Here is a 20,480-nt window from a genome sequence, read left to right as displayed (position 1 = left end):
GCTTCAGTCTCGGTGGACCTATCCGGGTTCTGAAGCTCCAGCACTGAGCCTTTGAAAAGAACCCGAGAAGCAGCTGGCCTGGATCACTGAGGATGGACCAGAACCAGAACTAACTGTTCCTCCAACTGAAATATGTGAACCAATCAGTAATCGATAATCAGTGAAAGAGTCGTTGGTTGGCGGAGTGTCCCGGAGCCGCCCGGAGCTCAGCGCATCGGGGCGGGGTCTCAGCCGGACCTGTTGTGCGGCTCTCTGTGCGCGTGTCGCAGCTCCGGACTCTCTGGAACTTTCCTCGGGCGACTTGGACTCCGGTGGACGGCGGAGCAGCCCGCTGAGTTCAGGTGAGTCTGACCCGGTTCCACTAGACCCGGTTCACGGATCAAAGTGGGCGCGAGCTGCAGGAGGGAAGGAGCGCGCGAGCCAGGCGTGTCTTTCAGCGGCGCGCGGGACTCCGTGGACATTTCTGACAGTTTAACACGTTTCGGGTTTTCTGAGAGCCGGGTTCTGTGAGAGAAGCGGCTCCAGGTTCTTCTGAACCGGAACAGGACGGTCACGGATTCGGCTTCAAAGCTTTGATCGCGTGACACCCCTCGGAACCGGTTCGACTGGTTTCAGACACGTCGCCGTTTGGAGGCGCGCGGCAGAGCAGCGACTTTAAAAGTTCGGTTCGGTTCTGGGCTCAGATTGTCCAACAGTTTCTACGCAGCGTGTCTCTGTGGTCCAGCTCGACCCTGTTCCGGATCAGCCCGGAGCGGAAAGCTGGCATTCCAGCACGCGCGCGCGCGCCTCTGCTGCAGTTTTTTGGAGGAATTTTAAAAACACCTGTGACATCACCACGTGACCCTCCGTTACAACTCACGCGAACAGAGGAAGTAAAACGGATTTAGGGGCCTCTGCCGGGCAGAGACCTGGTTCTGTGGTGGTGCGGTGGGTCCGGTGCTGAATGGATTCATGTTTGCTTGCATTAGATTTGCTTGTTTGTTTGTCCACACTCTTCATCATCATCATTCAATTCAGAAATCTTTATTTGTCCCCAGGGGGGGCAGCAGAAGAAGAGTGCAGGCTAAAAGCTAGCTGGGACCCGCTACAGGGACGGCCTGGCGGACTGAGCACTTCCCAAACCAGTTCAGCTCTGATTCGTTCAGACAGGAATATTAGGAAAAACGTGTTGTTGTTGGTGCTGGAAACCTGTCTGATTTTCCAAATTCCTGGACCTTGAGGGTTACAGCTAGCTGGTCGGCGGACAGTCGCCCTTCACAGCGAAATTAAAGCATGAGGTCAGATTAGAGCTTCTAAATATTTGGTGGCAGGATGGGAATCAGACCTTCGGCTGTGGAAAGTTCCCCAAACTTTTTCCTCTTCAAAGCGGAGTAGAAACCAGCAGAAGCAGATGAAGTTAGAGCGATGTAAAGATTAGGAACGTCCCGGTGAGAAGTTTAGGAGTTAACGTTACTAACAATGACTCCGGTCACTACAATTACTACAATCACACGAACAACGTTTCTGTTTCTGGTGGATGAATAACTTCTTCTTTTCTGCTTGCTGTCGTCTTTCTAACTTTTCCAGATCTTCCTTTAGCTTCTTTTCTCAGTGCAGACAAACAGGAAGATGGACGGGACATAGGCTGGGGACATCGGCTTGTCTTTTACCCAGGGGAAGACAGGTTAGCCTCAGCTACATGTCCGTTAGCAACAGGCTAACGTGATGGGTCTGGTCCTGGGACACAGCAACGTTAAACCCCTGCAGTTTGCTGCATTTACTAACGCGGTGCCTTCAGTTTTCATCAATAAATATATTCCAGGGTAGAGCAGCTCGCCAGAAATAGACCTGCAAAGCGTGAGAAAGAAAATTTTCTATAAACCTCCCACATCAAAGTGCTGCTAACAGCTGAGCGTCTCTGACAGCTTCCAGGTGTCTGGCTGACGGCAGCAACACGTTAAGCCGTCGTTCAGGGTCAGCAGCAGTCTGGAAAATACAATCCCGTCCTGGGATGTGGACTGGAACGTCCAAAGGCTCAACACGGATGGACCTTTAGTTTTTATGTGAAAAGCTAGCTGTAGACCCGAGACCCGTAGCAGAAGAAAACCAGGAATGATCTGTACACACACACACACATATACAAACATATAAAACCAGGAATGATCTGTACACACACACACACAGACACACACATATAAAACCAGGAATGATCTGTACACACACACACACACAGACACACACATATAAAACCAGGAATGATCTGTACACACACACACACACATATACAAACATATAAAACCAGGAATGATCTGTACACACACACACACACACATATACAAACATATAAAACCAGGAATGATCTGTACACACACACATATACAAACATATAAAACCAGGAATGATCTGTACACACACACACACACACATATACAAACATATAAAACCAGGAATGATCTGTACACACACACACACAGGTATGCAAACATATGAAACCAGGAATGATCTGTACACACACACACACACATATACAAACATATAAAACCAGGAATGATCTGTACACACACACACACACATATACAAACATATAAAACCAGGAATGATCTGTACACACACACACACATATACAAACATATAAAACCAGGAATGATCTGTACACACACACACACACATATACAAACATATAAAAAACAAGGAATGATCTGTACACACATATACAAACATATAAAACCAGGAATGATCTGTACACACACACACACACACATATACAAACATATAAAACCAGGAATGATCTGTACACACACACACACATGTACAAACATATAAAACCAGGAATGATCTGTACACACACACACACAGGTATGCAAACATATGAAACCAGGAATGATCTGTACACACACACACACACATATACAAACATATAAAACCAGGAATGATCTGTACACACACACACACATATACAAACATATGAAACCAGGAATGATCTGTACACACACACACACACACACATATAAAACCAGGAATGATCTGTACACACACACACACACATATACAAACATATAAAACCAGGAATGATCTGTACACACACACACACAGACACACACATATAAAACCAGGAATGATCTGTACACACACACACACACATATACAAACATATAAAACCAGGAATGATCTGTACACACACACACACAGACACACACATATAAAACCAGGAATGATCTGTACACACACACACACACAGACACACACATATAAAACCAGGAATGATCTGTACACACACACACACACATATACAAACATATAAAACCAGGAATGATCTGTACACACACACACACACACATATACAAACATATAAAACCAGGAATGATCTGTACACACACACACACAGACACACACATATAAAACCAGGAATGATCTGTACACACACACACACACAGACACACACATATAAAACCAGGAATGATCTGTACACACACACACACATATACAAACATATAAAACCAGGAATGATCTGTACACACACACACACACACATATACAAACATATAAAACCAGGAATGATCTGTACACACACACATATACAAACATATAAAACCAGGAATGATCTGTACACACACACACACACACACATATACAAACATATAAAACCAGGAATGATCTGTACACACACACACACACACATATACAAACATATAAAACCAGGAATGATCTGTACACACACACACACACGTATACAAACATATAAAACCAGGAATGATCTGTACACACACACACACACACGTATACAAACATATAAAACCAGGAATGATCTGTACACACACACACACACGTATACAAACATATAAAACCAGGAATGATCTGTACACACACACACACACACATATACAAACATATAAAACCAGGAATGATCTGTACACACACACACACACGTATACAAACATATAAAACCAGGAATGATCTGTACACACACACACACACACATATACAAACATATAAAACCAGGAATGATCTGTACACACACACACACACGTATACAAACATATAAAACCAGGAATGATCTGTACACACACACACACGTATACAAACATATAAAACCAGGAATGATCTGTACACACACACACACACATATACAAACATATAAAACCAGGAATGATCTGTACACACACACACACACACATATACAAACATATAAAACCAGGAATGATCTGTACACACACACACACACACATATACAAACATATAAAACCAGGAATGATCTGTACACACATACACACACATATACAAACATATAAAACCAGGAATGATCTGTACACACACACACACGTATACAAACATATAAAACCAGGAATGATCTGTACACACACACACACACACACATATACAAACATATAAAACCAGGAATGATCTGTACACACACACACACACACGTATACAAACATATAAAACCAGGAATGATCTGTGCACACACACACACACACACATGTACAAACATATAAAACCAGGAATGATCTGTACACACACACACACACACGTATACAAACATATAAAACCAGGAATGATCTGTACACACACACACACACACACATATACAAACATATAAAACCAGGAATGATCTGTACACACACACACACACACACATGTACAAACATATAAAACCAGGAATGATCTGTACACACACACACACACACGTATACAAACATATAAAACCAGGAATGATCTGTGCACACACACACACACACACATGTACAAACATATAAAACCAGGAATGATCTGTACACACACACACACACACGTATACAAACATATAAAACCAGGAATGATCTGTACACACACACACACACACATATACAAACATATAAAACCAGGAATGATCTGTACACACACACATATACAAACATATAAAACCAGGAATGATCTGTACACACACACACACACACACATATGTACAAACATATAAAACCAGGAATGATCTGTACACACACACACACACACACATATACAAACATATAAAACCAGGAATGATCTGTACACACACACACACACACACGTATACAAACATATAAAACCAGGAATGACCTGTACACACACACACACACACACACATATACAAACATATAAAACCAGGAATGACCTGTACACACACACACACAAACATATATACAAACATATAAAAAACCAGGTGACAAAGGAAGACAAATCTATTTATTCATGTGCAGGACAAGTCAACGTGTTTCACATCAAACATTCCAGCAGGAACAGAAGGAAAAACAAGCATTAAAAACAAAGATTAAAAGAAATCAAACTAAATAAATAAAAGCAGAAAGAAAAAGCTAAAATAAAATAAATAAAATGCAAGAAATAAAGTTCCAGTGTGGAAAAACAACATTAAAACATGATCCAGTTAAAGATTCCAGCTTAAAGAACCAGATCCAGATCTGGTCTCTAAATAAAAAACTAGTCCATGCAGCAGAGAACAGGTGGGTCTTTAACCTGGATCTAAATAAACTGAGTGTTTCAGCTGATCTGAGGCTTTCTGGGAGTTTGTTCCAGACATGTGGAGCATAGAAGCTGAATGCAGCTTCTCCATGTCTGGTTCTGACTCTGGAACTGATAAGAACCTGGATCCAGATGACCTGAGGGTTCTGGTAGGTTCATACTGGGTCAAGAGGTCTCTGATGTATGTTGGTCCTAAACCATTCAGAGCTTCTAGACCAGCAGCAGAACTTTAAAGTCTATCCTCTGACGGACCGGCAGCCAGTGTAAAAACCTCAGAGCTGGACTGATGTGGTCCACTTTCTTGGTCTTAGTGAGGACTGGAGCAGCAGAATTCTGGATCAGCTGCAGGTGTCTGACTGACCCAGATTTCTGGCCTGGTTGGTGGTTTTAGGTCTGAGTCCATCACTAGACCCAGATTTCTGGCCTGGTTGGTGGTTTTAGGTCTGAGTCCATCACTAGACTCAGATTTCTGGCCTGGTTGGTGGTTTTAGGTCTGAGTCCATCACTAGACTCAGATTTCTGGTCTGGTTGGTGGTTTTTAGGTCTGAGTCCATCACTAGATCCAGATTTCTGGTCTGGTTGGTGGTTTTAGGTCTGAGTCCATCACTAGACCCAGATTTCTGGTCTGGTTGGTGGTCCTTAGGTCTGAGTCCATCACTAGACCCAGATTTCTGGTCTGGTTGGTGGTTTTTAGGTGTATAGACTGAAGCTCTGTGGTGACCTTTAATCGTTTCTATTTGGCTCCAAAAACCATCAGCTCAGTTTAGTTTTTATTTAACTGGAGAAAGTTCAGACACATCCAGTCATTAACCTCCTCAATACATTTAGATTAGATTAGACTTTATTATCTCACAGTGGAGAAATTCACTTGTTACAGAATAAAGTGCAGAAAGACAGAATAAGCTGAACATGCATCACAGCAAGAAGGTGCAATATAAATTATTTACAAGAAAAAGTCTAAGAAAAGCAAAAATATGTACCATTATAAATATAAAAGATATATATATACGGTGAGAGCACTGTTCCCTGAGGGGCCCCCGTGCTGCAGACTACCACCTCAGACACACAGTTCTGCAGACGCACGTACTGTGGCCGGTTGGTGAGGTAGTCGATGGTCCACGCAGCTAACTTTCCATCCACTCCAGCTCCTTCCAGCTTCCCCCACAGCAGCGCCGGCTGGATGGTGTTGAACGCACTGGAGAAGTCAAAAAACATGACTCTCACGACGCTCCCAGCGGTCTCCAGGTGAGCCAGCGCCCTGTGCAGTAGGTAGATGACAGCATCATCCACCCCGATGTTTGGCCTGTAGGCAAACTGCAGCGGGTCCATCGCGGTGCACACCACGGAGCGGAGGTGACCGAGGATGAGCCTCTCCATGGTCTTCATCAGGTGGGAGGTCAAGGCGACGGGTCTGTAATGGTTCGGTTCCTTCGCGTGTGATATCTTAGGAACCGGAACCACACAGGAGGTCTTCCACAGGACAGGGACCTTCTCCAGGCTGAGGCTCAGGTTAAAGATGTACCTGAGCACCTCACAGAGCTGGTCTGCACAGGTCCTGAGCAGCCTGGGGCTGATGCCATCTGGTCCTGCAGCTTTCCTGTTCTTCAGCCGCCTCAGTTCTCTCCTCACCTGGGCCGATGTAAGGGAGAGGGGGGAGGTGGAGGGCAGTGGGGGGCTGGTGGTGGAGTCCATTGGTGTGGAGTGGAGATGGGGGGTAGGTGAAAGTGGAGGTGAAGATGAAGGTGGTCGGGGGAAGGGGATGGCTGACGCTGGACTGGGGATGTGTGAAGAGGAGGGAGGGGGGGCAGAGAGAGTGGGGTTAGAATCAAATCTGTTAAAAAACAGATTTAAATCATTGGCCCAGCGCTGGTCTCCATCAGCTGTCCCTCTGGCACCACTCTGTCCAAATCCAGAGATCTCCTTCAGCCCTCTCCACACGTCCCGTGTGTTCTTCTCCTCCAGCTTCTTCCTGTAGCTGTCCTTGGCCCGCCTGATCTTGTACTGGAGTTCATGCTGAACTCTCCTCTGCTCCTCTCTGTCCCTTGAAATGAAAGCCCTCTTCTTCTGGTTCAGCAGGACTTTAAGCTCAGGGGTCACCCAGGGTTTGTTGTTGGAGAAACACCGCACCCTCCGGGTTGGCACAGTGTTCTCCACACAGAAGTTGATGTAGTCCATGATGCATAGCCTGTACGGGGCCTCGGTGTCCTGGTGACATTGTAATATATACTTGTGTGTCATCTGCGTAGCTATGGTAACTAATGTTGTTCTTTATGACCTGTGCCAGTGGGAGCATGTAGATGTTAAACAAAAGAGGCCCCAGGATGGAACCTTGGTGAACTCCACATGTAATTGTCTGCTCAGATGTAAAATTACCTATTGACACAAAGTACTTCCTGTTCTCTAAATAAGATTTAAACCAGTGCAGCGCCAGAGAGGCCACCCAGTTCTCCAGTCGGGAGTAATATTTTGTGGTCGACTGTATCAAATGCAGCACTGAGGTCCAGTAAGACTTAGACTGACATTTTTCCATCGTCTGTATTCAAACATATGTCATTAATGACTTTGGTCAGAGCATCTCGGTGCTGTGGTGCCGTTTAAAACCTGACTGGAAGACATCGTAGCAGTTGTTTTGTGTTAAATATCGTTTAGTTGATGAAAAACTGCTTTTAGATGATCTTACTTAGAAAAGGAAGATCTGAGATCGGCCTGTAGTTGCTCTTTTGTGTCTAGATTGTCTCTTTTTAGCAGAGGTTTGATTACAGCTGTTTTTAGAAGCTCTGGGAAGACGCCCGAAATTAAAGATAAGTTAACAATCTGGACCCGATCTGGTTCCAGAGTCTTTGAGACCTTTCTGAAGAAACCTGTGGGCAGGATGTCCAAGCAGCAAGAGAAGTTAAGCTGATGTAAGATGTCGCCCAGATCTTTGCTGTTAATGGATTAAACTGTGTCATCGTGGTTAAACTGGTTTTCATGGACCACTATGTCTCCTGAACCTGCTGCTGGTCTGATATTCTGGATTTTGTCTGTGAAGAATTTGGCGAACTCATTGCAGCCTTGGTGGAATAAAGTTCAGGTGCTACTGACACAAGAGGGTTTGTTATCCTGTCCACAGCAGCCAATAAGACCCGAGCTTTATGACACTTTCTGCTAATAACGTCAGAGAAACAGGACTTCCTGCTTTCCTCAGGTGTAAATTATAAGAGTGAAGTTTCTCTTTATGTCATGATGAACCTGTAGATGTGTTTTTCTCCATCTGCGCTCGGCTTTCCGACTCTCTTTTTCCATTTTTCACCAGTGTGGAATTTCTCCATGGAGACTTTTTCCTTCCAGAGACGACCTTCACCTTAACAGGAGCCATAGCATCCATAGTATTTAGCATGTTAGCATTAAAACTAGCAGCAAGCTCGTTGGCTGAAGCCCTGACAGGGCAGGTGTTAAAGAGAAGACCTGGTTAAACTTCCCACTCCTGTTTTCAGTTACACACGTTCTGTGATCACCTCCATGGAGACATTAGTGTGAACAGGAATCGTATCTCAGAGAAAACACAGTAACGATCAGACACGCCCACATCACACACAGTAACCATGGAAACGTCCAAACCTTCCACACCAGTAAGTCTAGAGTGTGTCCTTTAGTGTGTGTGGGCTCTGTTATATGCTGAGTCAGCCCAACGTTGTCCAGACTGTGACTCAGGTCTTTAGTCCCTCTGTCCTGAGGGTTGTCTACATGGACGTTAAAATCACCAACGATAACTACACAGGTTGTAGCAGCAGCTCAATAAAACCATCAGAAGATGCTGCGCAGTGTCCTGGTGGCTGGAAAATATTTAGAAACATGACTCTGGAAGAGGCCTTCAGCTGAAGAGCCACAATATTCATAAGAAGTCAAACTTCCAGGAGAAAACTGCTTCCAGTGGAATGATTCCTTAAATAAAACGGCTCCTCCTCCTCCTCTCCTGTCCAGTCTGACCTCACTGATCAAACTAAAGCTGGGAGGGTTGCTTCCATAAGAGCAGCTGCTCTGTTATTTGGTTTAACCAGGTTTCAGTTAAAAACATGAAATCAAGGTTGTGTTCAGAGAAAATTAATATTTAAAATGTTTCCTGCTAATGACCGAACCTTTAATCAGCTACTGGATGGAGTAGAATAGTTTAGCCTGTGTTTGGGGGAAGCTGTGGCCCACAGGGTCTGTTAACTCTACTGGGAAAGCTTCTAGAAAGAAGCTCTCTGTGTTCTGCTGGATCGTGGTCCTCGTAGGACCAGATTTTTCTGGGAGGATGAGTTGGTCCACTAAAGTTCCGCAAGAGATCCAGACGGTTCCACACGTTAGACCCTTCTCTCAGAGACCAGATCCAGACCATAAACATGTTCCCATCCTCACGGCTCTGCTTCTCCGGTTCTGATCTAGTTCTTATCCAAGTCTGATCCGGTTCTGACAGGTTCTATTCCAGTTCTGACAGGTTCTGACCCGGTTCTGACAGGTCCAGATACTGGTTGAGGCACCTGACAGATGAAACTCTGTTCTGCCTTCTGGGTGGATTCTGACGGTCTGAAGGCGTTTAACCCAGAAACCTGATGACCACTGGGTCATGTGACCTCTATGAAGCACTGACATCATCTCATCCTCCTCCTCATCATCAGTGAGATGAAGATTATTAAACTGAAACATCCATTTGACTAATCTGGAGGATTTAGTCTGAGTCCAGATTCAGAGTCAGATTACTGTTTGTGCCTAATCACCTCTAATCCACATACACACACACACACTCTCTCTCTCTCTCACACACACTTAATGTGCTTTAATCGGATGATTTTGACCAACTGGACTCAAACCCGTAACACCAGTTCAGTGTTCCAGTTTCCTGAACATCAGAGACGTTTTCAGTCTCGAGCGCTAACGTTAGCGTGTTAGCTCAGGAGCGCAGCGTCAGCAGATCAATGGGCTGATTATTGGTGATGCGTAGAGGAGAGTTAAACGTGATCTGAAAGGTGAGAATAGAGATTAAAGCCATACATGTAAAATTTGCTCTATGTGGTGAACATGCTGCTCAGAGCTCCGGTATCAGCTGCTGGTCCGGCCGGTCCTGATGCAGCGTCTTCTCTTTACACGTCTCTGGATGAGACAGCATCAGTTCAATCAGCTTTATTGGTACAGCGCCAGTTAACGGCATTGATGACCCTCCTGCCTGCTGCAGCTGGTGTCTCATGTCCTGACAGGACCCAGTGATTCTGGACTGGTTAGAACCGCTGACCATGTTCTGGTTCTGAGGTTTAAGCAGCTCTGGGCTGGAACCAAAGCTGGTCTCCAGTTAGTGGAGGTTACTAGTGGAACTGTGTGTGGCCCCCCCGGTGGTCCTTAAATAATCAGTAATCCAGAATAATCCCCAGTCTGGGTGTTTAAAACCTGCAGCGGCTTTCATCTGAACCAGACTGAACTCACTCCCAGCTGGGTTCAGAACCACTTCCTGTCCTGTTCGGCATTGTACTGCACCTGAAGGAGCCTCTGTCTGAACACAGTCTCATCCGTCATCTCCAGCAGCGGAATGTCGGTATGGATTCATTTCCAGCTCACTGTAACGCCACCTGTTTTTCTTGAATATTAAAGATGTTTCCAGATAAATATTTTATAAACCACTGAGTGCATTTACCTGACAGTCAAACTCAGTTATCTGGGAGTAATCAGATTACTGTAATAATCTCATCTGACATGCATTTCTGAAACACCAGAACAATGTTTCCCAGATTCCCAGCCAGGAATGCTGTGATGGAAACACTCAGACTTCTAAAATGTCCTGATGAATCCGGCGGAGTCGCTGTAAATGTTCCTGAAGTTCCCGTCTCAGATACGAGCTGATGCTAATTAAACCTACGAAGAATTCCGGATCCATTTAAAGCCGGAATACGATCAGAAACTCCTACAATGACTTAGATTCAGCTTGATCAGCTGTGACGTTGCCATGACAACCGTGATGCTATCGGTGTAACACGGAGCAGGAGAAATCCTCCATCTGATCCGCCCCGGAGCGAAATGCTTCCATCTCCTGCTGCTGAATCTGCTGGAAGAAGCATGAAATCACATTAATGTGAAGCTTCTAGCGAACGTCGTTTATCAGCTTTACCTGCAGACGGGCTCTGATTGGTCTGTTCCACCACCTGGTTTAAGGGGCGTTCTCGCCGAACAAGCCGTCGAACCTGAGCGGGTCATCCTGCTAACGGTGGTGCAGACCCACTGAGCTTACACCTGGTCACATCACAACTCAAACAATGACCTTATTCTGCACTTTCAGCCGTATCCCTCCGCCTCCTCTCCACTGCAGCAGCACAATATAGTCCCAACACATGTGGAACTTCTGTTCACCCAAAACCAAAACGAATCTAATCTTACAAAAGTAACGTCCTATCCCCAGAAGTGGTGATGACGTAACCACGGAAGAGTAATTAGATTAGCCGTTAGTGAACACTCCCAACGCTGCTGCAGAGGGTCCAGATGAAGAAGCTCTGCTGGCTTCATGCTGCCAGATGTTAGGACAGCTGGTCCGTTGTCATCTGCTTCACATGGTTGGGATGTTTTAGGTCCTGGACCAAAGCAGGAACTCGTTTTTGCCTCACACTGGTGGTGAAACGCTGCTGAAGAAGCAGGTTTTCAGAACCCTGTAGGTGAAATCATCTGGACCTTATTCTGGTTCAGTTTCTCCTCGGTCACCTGACTGCAGGTCAGACCCAGTCAGACCCGATCAGGCGTTCATATGAGTTTTTATTCTGATTGGAGCTGCTGTGACTTGAAACCAGCCAGAAACTCGAGGACGAGCGGGGGTGGGGGTGTTGAATCCAGATTAGGGTGGGGCTTTCACAGTAATTACAGACACACTGTGTGAAAAGGCGTCCTTGATCACCCCCTGCCCCCCCGCCCATCCTCCCTCATTTTTTAACACTCTTATTCCTAACCCCCTCCCACAAGCACACACACACACACACCCTCCTTGTGTCTCAGATCACACACACACCGTCTGTGAATAGCTGGAGGCGATATTAATAATCCATAAAGAATCTGTTTTCTCTCTATCGGTCCCTGTGGAGGCAGCGCCGTGGCAACCAGCTGCTGCTTCACTTCCTGTTTTCACTTTTATGTTACAGTTAATTTACTGCAAACTTAAGTCTGTGTCTGAAATGAGACATCTGTAAAATCTGGCTGCTCAAACCCAGTCTGACCCAGTCTCTACCAGTCTGACCCAGTCTGAACCAGTTTGAACTAGTCTGGCCCAGTCTGAACCAGTCTGAACCACTCTACACCCAGTCTGAACCAGTCTGAACTAGTCTGAACTAGTCTGACCCAGTCTGAACCAGTCTGAACTAGTCTGAACCAGTCTGTACCAGTCTGAACCACTCTACACCCAGTCTAAACCAGTCTGAACCACTCTACACCCAGTCTGAACCAGTCTGAACTAGTCTGACCCAGTCTGAACCAGTCTGAACTAGTCTGAACCCAGTCTGTACCAGTCTGAACCACTCTACACCCAGTCTGAACCCGTCTGAACCAGTCTGAACTAGTCTGTACCAGTCTGTACCACTCTACACCCAGTCTGAACCAGTCTGAACTAGTCTGAACCAGTCTGAACCAGTCTGACCCAGTCTGTACCACTCTACACCCAGTCTGAACCAGTCTGAAAAAGTCCGTACCAGTCTGAGCCACTCTACACCCAGTCTGAACCAGTATGAACCCAGTCTGTACCAGTCTGAACCAGTCTGAACCCGGTCTGTACTAGTCTGAACCAGTCTGTACCAGTCTGAACCCAGTCTGTACCAGTCTGAACCACTCTACACCCAGTCTGAACCAGTCTGAACCCGTCTGAACCAGTCTGAACTAGTCTGTACCAGTCTGTACCATTCTACACCCAGTCTGAACCAGTCTGAACTAGTCTGAACCAGTCTGAACCAGTCTGACCCAGTCTGTACCACTCTACACCCAGTCTGAACCAGTCTGAAAAAGTCCGTACCAGTCTGAACCACTCTACACCCAGTCTGAACCAGTCTGAACCCAGTCTGTACCAGTCTGAACCAGTCTGAACCCGGTCTGTACTAGTCTGAACCAGTCTGTACCAGTCTGAACCAGTCTAAACCCAAGCTGACCCAGTCTGAACCCAGTCTGTACTAGTCTGAACCAGTCTAAACCCAGTGTGACCCAGTCTGAACCCAGTCTGTACCAGAGTGTACCAGTCTGAACCCAATTTGAACCAGTCTTTACCAGTCTGAACCCTGTATGAACCCAGTCTGAATCAGTCTAAACCAGTCTGTACCCAGCCTTTACGAATCTGAATCTGTCTATACTACCATAATGTGGACCGACTGTCACAACCCGGTCAGAACTAGACCAGGTTCAGTTTCAGGAGTCCTGCACAGACTGGGGGAAACTCTCCTCCTGGTTAGTCAGGCGTGTCCCTCTGATGGTTGAAGTTTCCATGGAGACGGCTGAGGTTTCCATGGAGATGAAGAGTAGAGCAGATCCTCAGAAATACCAGTCTGGCTGTTAAAAAATTCTTTTTGATATCGTCAACATCCAAAACCACCCAGAACCATCCAGAACTATCAGAGCCAGAACCACCCAGAATTATCTTGAACTATCCAGATCCAACTAGAACTTCCAGATCCAGAGTTCAGAGCAGTTTGTGGATCAGAGGATCTTCACTGACTGATTCCTTTGCTCTGAACCAGTTTGGTTCTTGAGAACCAGACGCTCTCACTGAATGCAGGTGGTGAACTTAATTTGGGTTTTCTAGATCTGGACCGGATCAGAAATGTGGACAGAAAGGAGGACATGATGCAACACGGGTTGACCCGGTCCAGCTGTCTGGTTTTCTGTTGGGAGGAAAATGGATGAGGTGTTCGGGGTTAAGGTCTAAGGATCTGGTCCAGTCAATTGGTTCTGCTGGTGTTTATAAACTGACTTTATATGAATGAAATTCTGATTAACTGGACCGAAGTGGACCGGGTCTTAGGACTTCGATGGGTCGGTACTGTAGAAAATATGGAGTGGGTCAAATGTTCTGGTTCAGGTTTGTTTGGACCCCTAATCTGGTGGCTCTGGTTCTGGTTGTGTGTGTTGGATCAGTCAGAACGGGTTCTGAGCTGTTAAACAGAACAGTTTGTCCTGATGAGACTGGAATGTATGTGAGTGAGTGTGTGTGTGTGTGTGTGTGTGTGTGAGAGAGAGAGAGAGTGTGTGTGTGAGTAACAGGAAGTGGTCTCTGTGTGACACAATGGCTGGTTCTTCTCGTCCTGCTGGGTCCGTTTCCTCTGACCTCTTCCTGTCAGCTTCCTGTCGTCCAGTATCACCACACTGGGACTGGTTCTGGGCCAGAGACGTGCTGGTGAGTTGAACTGGTTAACGGTGAGTTAAACGGGTTAACGGTGAGTTGAACTGGTTAACGGTGAGTTGAACTGGTTAACGGTGAGTTGAACTGGTGCATCATTAGTTTCATCGTGTAACAGCTGATCACTCTGAGCTGCTTTGAATGTCACATTACAGACGGTCAGATTACAGACGTGGAATGATGTCAGTGAACGCCTCACAGTGTGACAGTCTGTTGGAGAACAGCTGTTCCATTCACCCCCCCAACCAGATTTCTTCCTCCGGTGTCTCTGCCGACAGGACCAACAGGAAAATAATTAAACTTTATAAACCAGAAAACATTATTATTATTATTATTATTATTATTATTATTATTATTATTATTATTAAAACTAATTATTTTGTATTTTCTCTGCAAACATGATTAAAATGATGACAATGATGATGAAGATGATATATTTAGTTAATACTTATTGGGAAGCAATGGCTCTGTATTTAACCCATCTCTGTTTCCACTGGGAGCTGTGGGCTACCATACTGTGGTGCCTGTGGATAAGGACCTTGTTCAGGGGCCCCCAGTGGTTCACCGTGGTTTCCAGGGAACCTGGGTCCTCCACCCACCAGGAGAACTCTGGTTAGCCCTGGTTTCCGGTGAATCATCATGAGTCCACTGGGCTCCAGTCCACAGTCACCAGTCCAGCAAGCTTTGACATACTTTGAGGTTTATGCTGATGCCGGCAAAGTATTTTCCGGTTTACTTCCCACTCCAGTCATTTTGCAGTGAAATGGAACGTGAACAACAAATTTAGACCAGATATACAGTGAGGACCAGGACCAGGGCTCTGTTGACCATGGTTGGATGTCACTTCTTAACGCTCCAAGTCGGTTTAACAGCGAACTGAGCTTCAACTTTCTCCCTTAAGATACGAGACTTACAGCGCAAGATGGATGGATGGATGATGGATGGATGGATGGATGGATGATGATGGATGGATGGATGGATGGATGGATGGTGGATGATGGATGGATGGATGGATGGATGGATGGTGGATGATGGATGGATGGATGGTGGATGATGGATGGTGGATGATGGATGGATGGATGGATGGATGGATCCCTGGTCTGGTCCTAGTTTCATCTGGTACTGGTCTGGTCCTAGTTTCATGTGGTCTTGGTCTGGTCCTGTTTTCATTTGGTCCTGGTCTGGTCCTAGTTTCATTTGGTCCTGGTCTGGTCCTAGTTTCATATGGTCCTGGTTTGGTCCGAGTTTCATCTGGTTTTGGTCTGGTCCTGTTTATATCTGGTCCTGGTCTTGTCCTATTTTTATCTGGTCCTGGTCTGGACCTAGTTTCATCTGGACCTGGTCTGGTCCCACTTTCATCTGGTCCTGGTTTGGTCCTGGTCTGGTCCTAGTTTCATTTGGTCCTGGTCTAGTCCTGTTTTTATCTGGTCCTGGTCTGGTCCTGTTTTTATCTGGTCCTGGTCTGGTCCTAGTTTCATTTGGTCCTGGTCTGGTCCTGTTTTTATCTGGTCCTAGTCTGGTTCTAGTTTCATCTGGTCCTGGTCTTGTCCTGTTTTTATCTGGTCCTGGTCTGGTCCTAGTTTCATTTGGTCCTGGTCTGGTCCTCGTTTAATCTGGTCCTGGTCTGGTCCTGTTTTTATCTGGTCCTGGTCTGGTCCTCGTTTCATCTGGTCCTGGTCTGGTCCTAGTTTCATTTGGTCCTGGTCTGGTCCTGTTTTTATTTGGTCCTGGTTCGGTCCAAGTTTTATCTGGTCCTAGTTTCATTTGGTCCTGGTCTGGTCCTCGTTTTATTTGGTCCTGGTCTGGTCCTAGTTTCATTTGGTCCTGGCCTGGTCCTGTTTTTATCTGGTCCTGGTCTGGTTCTAGTTTCATCTGGTCCTGGTCTGGTCCTGTTTTTATTTGGTCCTGGTTCGGTCCTAGTTTCATCTGGTCCTAGTTTCATTTGGTCCTGGTTTGGTCCTAGTTTCATCTGGTCCTAGTTTCATTTGGTCCTGGTTTGGTCCTAGTTTCATCTGGTCCTAGTTTCATTTGGTCCTGGTTTGGTCCTAGTTTCATCTATAAGCGTGGCTGAAATGTCCGCCGGACACCACATTCAGGTGGAGCCTTAAGGAGAGTTCCTTAAGGCTCTGGATGCTGTAGGGCTGTCTTGGCTGACACGCCTCGGCAGCATCGCGTGGACATCGGGGACAGTTCCCCTGGACTGGCAGACTGGGGTGGTGGTCCCCCTCTTCAAAAAGGGGGACCGGAGGGTGTGCTCCACCACAGGGGGAATCACACTCCTCAGCCTCCCCGGTAAGGTCTATTCAGGGGTGCTGGAGAGGAGGGTCAGTTGGATAGTTGAACCTCAGATTGGGGAGGAGCAGTGTGGTTTTCGTCCCAGTCGTGGAACAGTGGACAAGCTCTACACCCTCTTCAGGGTCTTGACATGGGGGTTCGCTAAACCAGTCTATATGTGCTTTGTGGACTTGGAGAAGGCATTCGACCGTGTCCCCTGGGGACTCCTGTGGGGGTACTCTGGGAGTATGGAGTGCCGGACCCGCTTGTACAAGCTGTCCGGTCCCTGTACGACCGGTGTCAGAGCTTGGTCCACATTGCCGGCAGTAAATCAATCGATTCCAGTGTGGGTTGGACTCCACCAAGGCTGCCCTTTATCACCGATTCTGTTCATAACTTTTATGGACAGAATTTCTAAGCGCAGCCGAGGTGTTGAGGGGATCCGGTTCGGTGGCCTCAGGATTGGGTCTCTGCTCTTTGCGGATGATGTGGTTCTGTTGGTTTCATCGGGCCGTGATCTTCAGCTCTCACTGGAGCGATTTGCAGCCGAGAGTGAAGCGGTTGGGATGAAAATCAGCACCTCCAAGTCCAAGACCATGGTTCTCAGCCGGAAAAGGGTGGAGTGGCTGGCCTGGGAACGCCTCGGGATCCCTCCGGATGAGCTGGTGAATGTGGCCGGGGAGAGGGAAGTCTGGGTTTCCCTGCTTAGGCAGCTGCCCCGCGACCCGACTCCGGATAAGCGGCAGAAAATGGATGGATGGATGGATGGATGTGCGTTTGCACGGTTTTATAAGTCTGGGTGATTTTGGCGAACATCATTTTCAGCTTTTGGGAGTATGCACGCTTTTAGTTTCGATCCCACGAAATGTTTAATAACTGAGATGCCTGGTCCTTCAACACCGGAGCTGATGTGTATCTGTTTTTGTGTTCCTACAGGAAACGTCTTCCTGATGAAGAAAGTTCCTCCTCATCATCATCCCAGCAGCACGTTGCTTCAAAAGGTTGGTGCAACTTTAACATCTGCCCAGTTACCACAGCAACCAGCTCAGTGATCCATGGTGATCCACAGAGACAGGAACCGAACCAGAAACGGAACCTTAGAACAGAACCTGAGACAGAAACAGATTTAGAACCAGAACAAGGAAAAGAATTAGATCCATAACAGGAAATGGAACCAGGAACAGAATCACAGCCAGAACCAGGAGCAGAACATGAAAACAGGATTCTGATGTTTGGTTCTGATGGTTCTGGTTTCGGTTCTGGATGTTCTGATGGTTTTGGTTTTCAGATCTGGAGGTTCTGATGGTTTCTGATCGTTCTGGTCTTTGGTTCTGAAGGGTTCTGACGGTTCTGGTTTTCGGTTCTGGAGGTTCTGATGGTTCTGATGGTTCTGGTCTTTGGTTCTGGAGGTTCTGATGGTTCTAGTTTTCGGTTCTGGAGGTTCTGATGGTTCTGATGGTTCTGGTTTTTTGGTTCTGGAGGTTCTGATGGTTCTGGTTTTTTCGGTTCTGGAGGTTCTGATGGTTCTGTTTTTTTGTTCTGGAGGTTCTAAATAGTTCTGGTTTTTTGGTTCTGGAGGTTCTGATGGTTCTGATGGTACTGGTCTTTGGTTCTGGAGGTTCTGATGGTTCTGGTTTTTTGGTTCTGGAGGTTCTGATGGTTCTGATGGTACTGGTCTTTGGTTCTGGAGGTTCTGATGGTTCTGGTTTTTTTGGTTCTGGAGGTTCTGATGGTTCTGGTTTTTTGGTTCTGGAGGTTCTGATGGTTCTGTTTTTTGGTTCTGGAAGTTCTGATGGTTCTGTTTTTTTGGTTTTGGAGGTTCTGATGGTTCTGGTTATTTGGTTCTGGAGGTTTTGATGGTTCTGTTTTTTTTGTTCTGGAGGTTCTAAATGGTTCTGGTTTTTTGGTTCTGGAGGTTCTGATGGTTCTGTTTTTTGGGTTCTGGAGGTTCTAATGGTTCTGATGGTACTGGGCTTTGGTTCTGGAGGTTCTGATGGTTCTGGTTTTTTGGTTCTGGAGGTTCTGATGGTTCTGATGGTACTGGGCTTTGGTTCTGGAGGTTCTGATGGTTCTGGTTTTTTGGTTCTGGAGGTTCTGATGGTTCTGATGGTACTGGTCTTTGGTTCTGGAGGTTCTGATGGTTCTGTTTTTTTGGTTCTGGAGGTTCTGATGGTTCTGGTTTTTTGGTTCTGGAGGTTCTGATGGTTCTGGTTTTTTGGTTCTGGAGGTTCTGATGGTTCTGTTTTTTTGGTTTTGGAGGTTCTATTCTCTGTTAGACCTCCCGCTGATTGGGCATGTGATCAATCAAACCTGGACCTGATTGGGTCTCGTGAGATTTAGAGGGATGACTTTAGTAAAACTCAGATTTGATTCTCGGCCTCAATCTTTTATGTCTCTGATGAGTTACCGTGGCAACCAGTAAGCGTCTATTAACCACGGCTTTGTGAATAAAGTTGTGTGTGTTTGTATCTGGGATGCATTTCCTCCCAATTACAGAGCGTCACCTTTCACCTCCTCCCCTCCCCCGCAGTCATTACTCCGCCTGGTTGGTTCAGCACCCCCGCCCTTCACCCGCTACACCCTCTTCACTCGTCCTCCATCCTTTGTTCCTGCTGGAAGCTCAAACAGCCATAAATAAGAAAGACTAGAGCCAAGAAACCAGCCTCACTGGTGGAACTAGTTAAACTGGTGGAACTAGTTAAACTGGTAGAACTAGTTAAACTGGTAGAACTGGTGGGACTAGCTAAAGTGTTAGAACTGGTTAAACTAGTGGAAATAGTTACACTGGTAGAACTGGTGGAACCAGCTAAACTGGTGGAACTGGTTAAACTGGTGGAACTAGTTAAAGTGGTTAAACTGGTTAAACTGGTTTTGTAGTTTGTTCTCTTTCGAGGAGAACAGCTGGTGAAAGTTTGTTTCGGATGTTTTGATTTGTTGGTTTTGTTTGAATAGACGGAGTGTTCTGATTGGTTGAGGCGTTAATGCAGAAATATAAAATCACACCAGTTGGACACACACAGATCTGCGGGAACCCTCACACACACACACACACACACACACACACACACACACACACACACACACACACGCACACAGTCAGACCTCAGGCTGTGTGTGTGTGATAAATATTACATGAGACTCCTGATGAGAACTGGACAAACACTCCCAGCTGAGGTCCACACACACACACACACACACACACACACACACACACACACACACACACACACACACAAAGATGAAACAGTGCATGAGTGTATTGTCTCTCACACACACATTTTACCAGCAGTGTGTGTGTTACGGATAACATGATGTATAAACAGACACACATTTTCTTCATGTCACATTAAACATTTTGTGGTTACCA

The 20,480-nt window shown here is 46.0% G+C and overlaps 1 protein-coding gene across 3 annotated transcripts in view; it reads left to right on the top strand.

The window, feature by feature from the left end:
* The first annotated feature begins 61 nt into the window (after positions 1-61).
* plxnb3 (plexin B3) overlaps positions 62-20,480 on the top strand; it is a 107,563-nt gene continuing 87,144 nt past the window's right edge. The window contains exons 1-5 of one of the 3 annotated variants that reach the window (XM_042004247.1): positions 12,461-12,844; positions 12,898-12,936; positions 13,297-13,570; positions 13,614-14,856; positions 18,050-18,114. The gene's annotated coding sequence lies outside the window, so the exon portion shown is untranslated. Of the gene's footprint in view, positions 342-12,460; positions 12,845-12,897; positions 12,937-13,296; positions 13,571-13,613; positions 14,857-18,049; positions 18,115-20,480 lie in introns of those variants that run through there. The other 2 variants (XM_042004248.1, XM_042004249.1) reach the window with 2 other exon arrangements.

This window comes from Melanotaenia boesemani, chromosome 13 (genome assembly GCF_017639745.1).
Source record: "Melanotaenia boesemani isolate fMelBoe1 chromosome 13, fMelBoe1.pri, whole genome shotgun sequence".
NCBI lineage: Eukaryota > Metazoa > Chordata > Actinopteri > Atheriniformes > Melanotaeniidae > Melanotaenia > Melanotaenia boesemani.
The sequence above is the reverse complement of the archived record's forward strand: the minus strand, read 5'-3'. Positions and strand labels throughout refer to the sequence as shown.